The sequence below is a fragment of the Diadema antillarum genome, unplaced genomic scaffold (genome assembly GCF_040938485.1).
Source record: "Diadema antillarum isolate AM-2024a unplaced genomic scaffold, OU_Dant_1.0 seq00000163_RagTag, whole genome shotgun sequence".
NCBI classification, from domain to species: Eukaryota; Metazoa; Echinodermata; class Echinoidea; order Diadematoida; family Diadematidae; genus Diadema; species Diadema antillarum.
The window spans coordinates 578,744-586,912 of NW_027271234.1; positions in this window are offsets into that span (position 1 = coordinate 578,744).

The window sequence follows — 8,169 nt, forward strand, 5'->3', positions numbered from 1 at the left end:
TTTTAGCTGTTTTTGAGGTTTTGTTGTGAGGGGGATCAAGTTGGAAGGGGGAGGGGATATGGAGTAGGGTATAGTAACAGGGAGAATGGACGGGGGGGGGGGTAAGGGTGGTCGGGGTGGTTTGTGTTTGTTTGTGTGTGTGTTTTTTAAGAATAAACTTCAATCAATGGATATTGATATTTAAAGTAGGATTGAATGAATGTTGAAAAGAAAGTATTTTTGGGTTAGTGATTTGTTTAATAGAATTTGTAAGGTAATGAAGGAATAAAATTAAAAAGAGAATGAGGGATTAGTAGTGTAAAGATAGTAAAAAATAAAAAGATGCGCATATGGATTGTGAAAAAAAAATTAAATTGTATCAAAATTTATTAATTGATGTTAAGCTTCGGTATAAATTTCGTTTCCATTGATGAAAACGATTATGAAACTGGTGCAGAGAGTTTTGTATAAATTTGTTTGTACATTGTGATTTCCATCGATGAAGAATGAAATATTCTTTAAAACAAAAAATATTTCGTATACTAGTAATCAGTGACGGTGAATCATAAATGTTCTTTTTATGTTTTGTTTTCATTCTATTACTAGCAGGCCTACTAGTAATTGCTTTTCAGTGCATTGCCCATGAACACTATAAAGTGGCAATTGAACACTATATAAGAATTGAGATGAAGTGCATGTGAGGCTTTGACATTGGATCTCAGAAATGTTTCTGGCTGATCCATTTATTTAGATCCACACTGTGCTTTCTGCCTTTTCTTTTCCAAGGCAAAATGATGATGCAGAAATTAGTGGAAAATCCACTGATTTGATGAATGACACCATTATGTTCCTACTGTGCGTGTCTTATGATATGGTTCCTAATAATTTAATGGATTTCTTTGAAGACTGTACTCGTTGACGGTAACCGTATACGTCCCATTTATGAAATCTAGAGCTCCCTCTGATCTCTACTCTCTCTTTCACTTGTTGGTTGAAACAAAATTTTTGTATTCTTCTTGGATGTTGTTTCCTTTTTTTCCGTTTCGGTGCAAACTTGCTCATGTCAAGAAATCCGCTGTCCTAAGGAATAACAGTGTTCATAGCAGAGCACTGCTCATATTGCAGGGGCGCATCCAGGAATTCCATAAAGAGGGGGCGGGTTTAAAATTAAAGGGGACGCATGCATCCCTCCCCCATTTTTTTACTTTTATTTCCTTCGTTTCAACAAAAATTAAAGGGGGGGGGGGGGGGGGGGGGGCGCCCGGTGCCGTCCTCCCTGGATCCGCCACTGATGCTAGTGGATTGTTAGCCCCATATCATTCACTTGCTGCATATTGTTGACGCTAGATGGCTGTAAGTACAGTAATTTCATGAAGACCTACCTTCTTTTTTTTTTTTTTTTGAATTGTAAATAGCCCATCAACTGTTGAATGGTTTTTTTTTCCAATTCTAAACTAAATGTATTTCAGCAACTGGGATGTTTGGTTTTTTTTTTCAGTCCAGATATATCACATCAATTCAATCAACTTTAAATCAATCCTTGCAATTCAGGAACATTTTGATGTGAAGATTGTTGACGCACAAATTGGGAGACAGATCATTTCCTTTATAATTTGTATTGAACACACTATTGACAAATAGTCCTATCATTATCAATTGACAAATATTCCTATCAATACCACAAAAAAATTCCATCAATGCTTGAAATGTCATACAGTAATTTCCTGTCACAAATACATTGTACACTATTTCCTTGTGTTTTATCTAATACTTTAAAGGGATCATAGCCCCCTATAGTTTTGGTTGAGACCAAACTTCTGGTTTCTAAAATTTTTTAGGGTGAGAAAATGAGAAACCTCTTATGAAATATGAAAGAGCATGTAATTCCAAGAGGAATTCAACATTAATTTGAAGAAAATTGGTTTTAAAATGGCCATTCCAAAACTGAATTTCATCAATTAAGAGCACTGACCTTCAACATTTGAAGGATGCACAGCTTCTACAGAACGATTCAACATTGAATTCCTCTTAGAATGGTATGCTGTGCACTTATTACCCACGCCGATGAAAATCGGCAGGGGGTTATGTAAAGGGTTCCGTATGTTTGTTTGTTTGTTTGTTTGTTTGTTTGTTTGTTTGTTTGTTTGTTTTTTTTTTTTTTGTTTGTTTGTTTGTTTGTTTGTGTACAAGATAACAAGAGAACGGGTAAACGGATTTGCACGAAATGTTCAGGGAATGTTTGGATAATGACAGGAAAGAATCGATTAGATTTTGGTGATAATCGGTTGACCCTTGCAAATTCTGTGTGACCTTGAAGTTTTGACCCCATGGTATAGTGACCATTCCGAAAATTTCCCGTTTCTCACTTTGCGATTTTCCGCTACCATACGAAGACATAAACTCCCCAACGATCCGACTTCGCTGCTCAAATGTTCGTAAGAATTCCGAAATTTACGTTTAGGCCTATTTGAGGGACTATGTCCTTCTAGATTTATGAAAGTTCGTTCTCCGTCATCACAAACTGGCCCGTATTTTGATGATTTTTCAAATTAACATTGATTGTTTTTTTCGTTGGAGGAGCATTTTGCTCGGTCGCAGTCACACTGCACGATATGCGTGCTCAATGTCAATGCGTGTGCAAGGCCGCTGAAAATGCATCGCGCTGTACACTGTTGGTGCAAAATTGCACCGGGGACGTTGCGGCGCTCGTTGGTGGCCGAATACTGGTGCAGTAGACATTTGCATTCAACCCTTGCATTGAATAATTCCCGTAGACACTAATCATAGGGGTAATTGCCTAGGGGGTACGTAAATTTTGTTTTTCTTTTTTGCTTTTGTGGATACCATCAAAGATCGTACACTCATACGACCTTTGATATCATCACACTCTCGGCTTGCTATAATCAAAATATCCCGCAAGAAAACGGCGTATTTCTCGATTTTTAGCGCTTTTTCCGCGACCCGTCGCGTAGACAATACTCTTAAAACTGGACTTAATTCGCGCGCGCTTGGAAAAGTTCCGATTCTGCACTTTTGACGGTGGAATTTGGGATTTTCGATGGATTTTTGGAGGAGACTTAAGGACTTTCCTGTACGTGAATGAGTGTTAATACCGTATGTGTAATTATGTGATTTGCGTGTGATGTGACTGTAGAACCAAAGATCGTACACTTCAGTGTACGATCTTTGGTAGAACTCACTGGCTGGTGATAAAGCACACTGGCAATTAAGTGGCCGAATTCTGGTAGATGACCGAATGCACATTATGTTTACCCCGACTTTGTACTTAGGCGTGGGTCTGCCGCCTTTGACGGCCCCTCTCTAGTTTTATAAGTGGTTTCTTGATATCTCGCAAAGTTAAAAGCCCAATCCTCATCTCCACCAATACTACACTGAATACTATCCCTTTAAATCCAAGAGCCTATCTATAACAGGGAGCTATACATGACCATCATCTCAATATTATCCAGGAAACTAGAATTCTGATGTCTTCATTGTCTTCATATTTAGGAATTTACAGATTCTCAAAATATCTCTTTGATTAAAGTCACTGAGTTGTCCTTGTAATTCCCATAAATTTTGTTCATTAAATATCATATTTTCACATTCTCACACAAATATAACGATCACTTTACAACTCTGATGAGAAAACAACCAGGTATTTGTGTCCACACAAACTAATTAAGATAGAAAAGTTTATTTCTTCATATTAAATACAGAAAAAACAAACATACAATTATCATACTCATCTTGTAGTCACATTCTTTAATACAACATGAAAAAGATAAATTCAAACACCATCACAGGGTAGAATAAGATATCTATAGGCCCTATGTTTTGGTCCCAAGACAACACTGTTTTAATTGATTTATCCATCAGGATATCATTAGGCTGTATAATTTGTTGGAGAAATACTCATTTTAACTGTGTTCTTATTAAATAAGCAACTCTGAATTAAAATGCATATTCTATATAGGAGAAGGAACACATGGAACTGGTAAAATTACCAAATCAGCACATATTCAGAAAACTAGAAATGTCGCTATTGCGACTGGTATGCCTCTGCCATAATGCATGGTTCTCGTAACAGGTCTATAGTACAATGCCTTGACAATGTGTGATGACAGTTTCACATAACTGGCAAAATATTAGAATGACAGGTTTGTCACAAATGTGTTGAATGTTCAGTTTATTTGAACTAGGTTTACAGATAAATGGCTACAAGTATATTGTCCAGGAGTGCAGGTATTCGGGATTTGAGGATTTTTTACTTGACTTTTGACCCTTTTATAAGTTTATGGAAAAAGTGAAATTTAGCACTTGCACTTGTTCTTTGACCTTTTGACCTTAACCTTTTGGCAAGAAACTTCCAAGAGAATCTCTATTGGGTAATACATACATGTAGGCCTATGTACATACATTAAGTTTCACGAAAAATCCTGCAGGCATTGCATGGAATGTGATTGACAATGTGGGGGTGTCTCCCTAGACAACAGCTAAAAACATAATCATTACAAACTTATGCTAATATGGCTAGATTTGCTTTCAATACATGTATTTGTATACATCATTTGTTCATAATCATGAAAGAAACTAAACACAGAATATCCTTGACACTGTTAAGAGCATCAAAACCCTACTTGTACTCTGTATCTGTGAACAGTCACCATTTAAGTCTGATGTAATAAATGTGGGACACTGTTGTTGTTTTTTTCTGATTATGATAATGTCATACAGGGTGCATTATATTCTCTATAATTTCCACTGTAGTTTTCCAGTACTTTATATTTTGTCCCCCCCCCTCCTTTTTTTGTTGTTGTTGAAAATCCTACCACAGACAAAGTAAGAAGGCAAGCTATCAGATAAAGTGTTGGGAAAATATGTAACTTAGAAGATGAGCCGTAGCCTAGTGAAGCGTACATACAATAAGTCATCAAATAAAGCCGTAAGTAAACATAAAACACAACAGATTCCTATTTTACAAAGAACTGAAAGTTTGGAATATGGAACATTCTTAGAATTTGACATTTAGTCAAGAGGCAGTTTTGATCTGCTAATTTCCTGCCTTTCAGCCAGTTTTTCAGCCTTTTGTTCTCAGCTTTGATGTTTGTTACTTTATCAGAACATTGCAGCAGTGAATAACAGTAAACTGACTATTAAAACTAATGGTCAGGTTCCACTGTACCATAAAATATATCATTGACACTGCATGCCAGCACAGTCACACTGATGCCGATTGAAGGAGTTAACACAAGAAATCCCTGATGCCTGAAGTGAAAGAAACTAAAACTGTTGCTATGGTGACTCTATGCTCCCGCTATAGCGTGTTATTCTTCCCAAAAAGCCTACAGGACATCTTGCCAATGTGGCATGATGGTTTCGCATGATTAGCAAATAACCACTATCTGGAAATACACCTGTGACAATGCTTTGAGTCATTTTCAAAACATGGACAAATATAGCAAAGTTGTAGCATTTTTCTCTTGTTCTTTGACTCCATGACCCGAATCTTTCCCTACAGAATCATAGAACCATAGAACTACAGAACCATTTTCACTTACATCAAAGCTGTATGGAAAAATATTGTAATTTCACCAGTAAGTACAGTGCAGTATAACTTTAGCATTTCAACCTGACCTTTGACCCTTGACCTTATGGCCCAAACTTAGATACCTTGAGTCATTTCTGAAATATGGAAAAACATGTAATTTTGGCATTATCACTTCACCCTTGACATTTGGCCCCATGTAAAACTTTTTCTAGAGAATTTTTACCTGGTAGTACATACATACATACATAATACATTGTATATACAAAGTTTCGTGATATGACCTTTAGGCACTCAAGAGAAATGGGGGGGGGGGGGGAGAGGAATAGTGAAATTTTAGAACTTGACCTTCGTGTATGACCTCCAACCCGAAAACATAATGCCTCTAGCGGCACTTCATGGCAGAGGCATATTAAAACAGGTGACCACAATGTCCCATACCATAACATACAATTAGCAACTTATAAACATCTTTAAAGTTTGCAAGTACAATGTACATTGTGATGTATGCATGTGCATGTGTGTGTGTCAGTGAGACCGTCCTTGATACTGCTATTCCAAGGCACAATGCATCATTAATATGTATTACAATTTTGCTAAAATATTAATGTTCAAATTCCTGCAACAGCTGAATGTGTGAACACATTACATGTGTACGTTTCTGAATATTATGTCCAATATCACCATATAAGAAAGAAACAACTTTCTACAGCCATTATCCTTTAAGATATTTAGATTCCAAATTACATCCTTACCAACATATATCTTGCATGACCAGCATACATTGTGTGCATGCATAAAGCTAACACACCTCTTGGTGATAAGGCATCACAGTGCACAATGGTCTACACAGTGACATGTCCGTCATTTCTCATATCCAAAGGCACAAAAGGACATTCATAGTATCAATTCCATTGTACGACACTGTTAAAACAATATTAGATAGGCAAGAATTTAAATCATTGTCATCATAGCAATAATTATGAGCCAGGAAAATATTACAAAACAGCGATAAACCATCATAACTCTTCAAATACATTAATGTGACATGTTTGACAAAATTTTGAATAATTTCACCAGCAGTTTCATGATACAGTCAAACCTGTCTATACCGGCCCCCTAAGGGAGACAAAAAAGTGGCAATTGTGGACAGGTGGCTGCTAAAAAGGGTTTTTCACATGGCTTTTCTCCTGGGGGAGTTGTGTTTTGTGGTCACATACAGCAGGTGGCTGCAGTAGACAGGTGGTTGCTAAAACAGGTTTGACTGTATATTGACATTGATGATGCAGTGCATTATTTGTGACTGCCCAGCTCAAAACCCACAAAGACTAGGCCAAAATGAATTTCCACTTTTCTACATAAATGTAGTTCAAAAGAATAAACTCTATTCTAAGCTTTAAAAATACTGTATTAAAAACGATGAATGTTTGCATGCATTTTAATTTTGCAAATTTCACGAGAGCAAAGATTCATGAAATTAAAGGACAAGTCCACCTTCATAATACATAAGGATTGAGAGAATGCAGCAATATTAGGAGAACACATCAGTGAAAGTTTGAGGAAAATTGGACAATCCGTTCAAAAGTTACGAATATTTTAAGTATCTGCGCAGTCACTGCTGGAAGAGAAGACTACAATGTACTACAATGTATGATGTCACATGCGTACAACTATATAAGGAAAATAAAAAGAGAATTTCACAAAACTCTACTTTTTGAATAAAGTGCACATGACTTTGACTTGCTACTGACGTATGTTAAGGGTAATATTATTCCCCCTGCCTTCTGAAAGAGAGAAGTCGAGTGTCCTTTTGTTACGCCAGAAAAATGGAAATATGTTGAATTTTCTTTAATCTTTCTTTATATCGTTGTACTCATGTGACATCACAAGCTATAGTAGTCTTTTCATCCAGCCGTGACTGAGCAGAAACTTCAAATATTCATAACTTTTGAACGGATTGTCCGATTTTGCTCAAACTCTCACTGATGTATTCTACTAATATTGCTGCATTCACTCAACCCACATGTCTATGAAGGTGAACATGTCCTTTAAAATGCATGCAAAGGCTCTTGCCTACACTATATGCATTGAATGCCAGAGGCACTTCGCAAAAATGTCATGCCATGAAAAAGGCCGTCGACTCCAATTCGCGAAAATTTCATTCGGCTAAAATATCATGTTTTACAGTAACTTGTTAAAATTGTACCATCCAACCCATTCAAAAAGTGATTGAAATATCTAAAGACAGAGTTAGGATGTGCAGTTTCATAGAAAGAGGAGAAAAGAGGATTTAAAGATTAGGGTCACTATTAAAGGCAAGCTTGAGGGGACTGCATTTTCCAAACCTCTTGAAAAATTGTTGCAATGGGAGCATTAAAATCTTGAAATGTTACATTATGTCCACCATAAATGACTCACAGAATGGCAATGTTCACAGGGATATACACTTGCAAACAGCACCACATACCATGGTGAGTGCATACAATTAAAAAATCATCACAAATTAATCAGTTGCCTTTGCTAAAAATGTGTTGCCTTTAAAGTCAATTGTGCAAGATATGGCCATGAACAATATTGCTCTGGGATTATCACTCCATCACTACAGACACAAAAATATTGCACTCTACACTGTATTATCTACA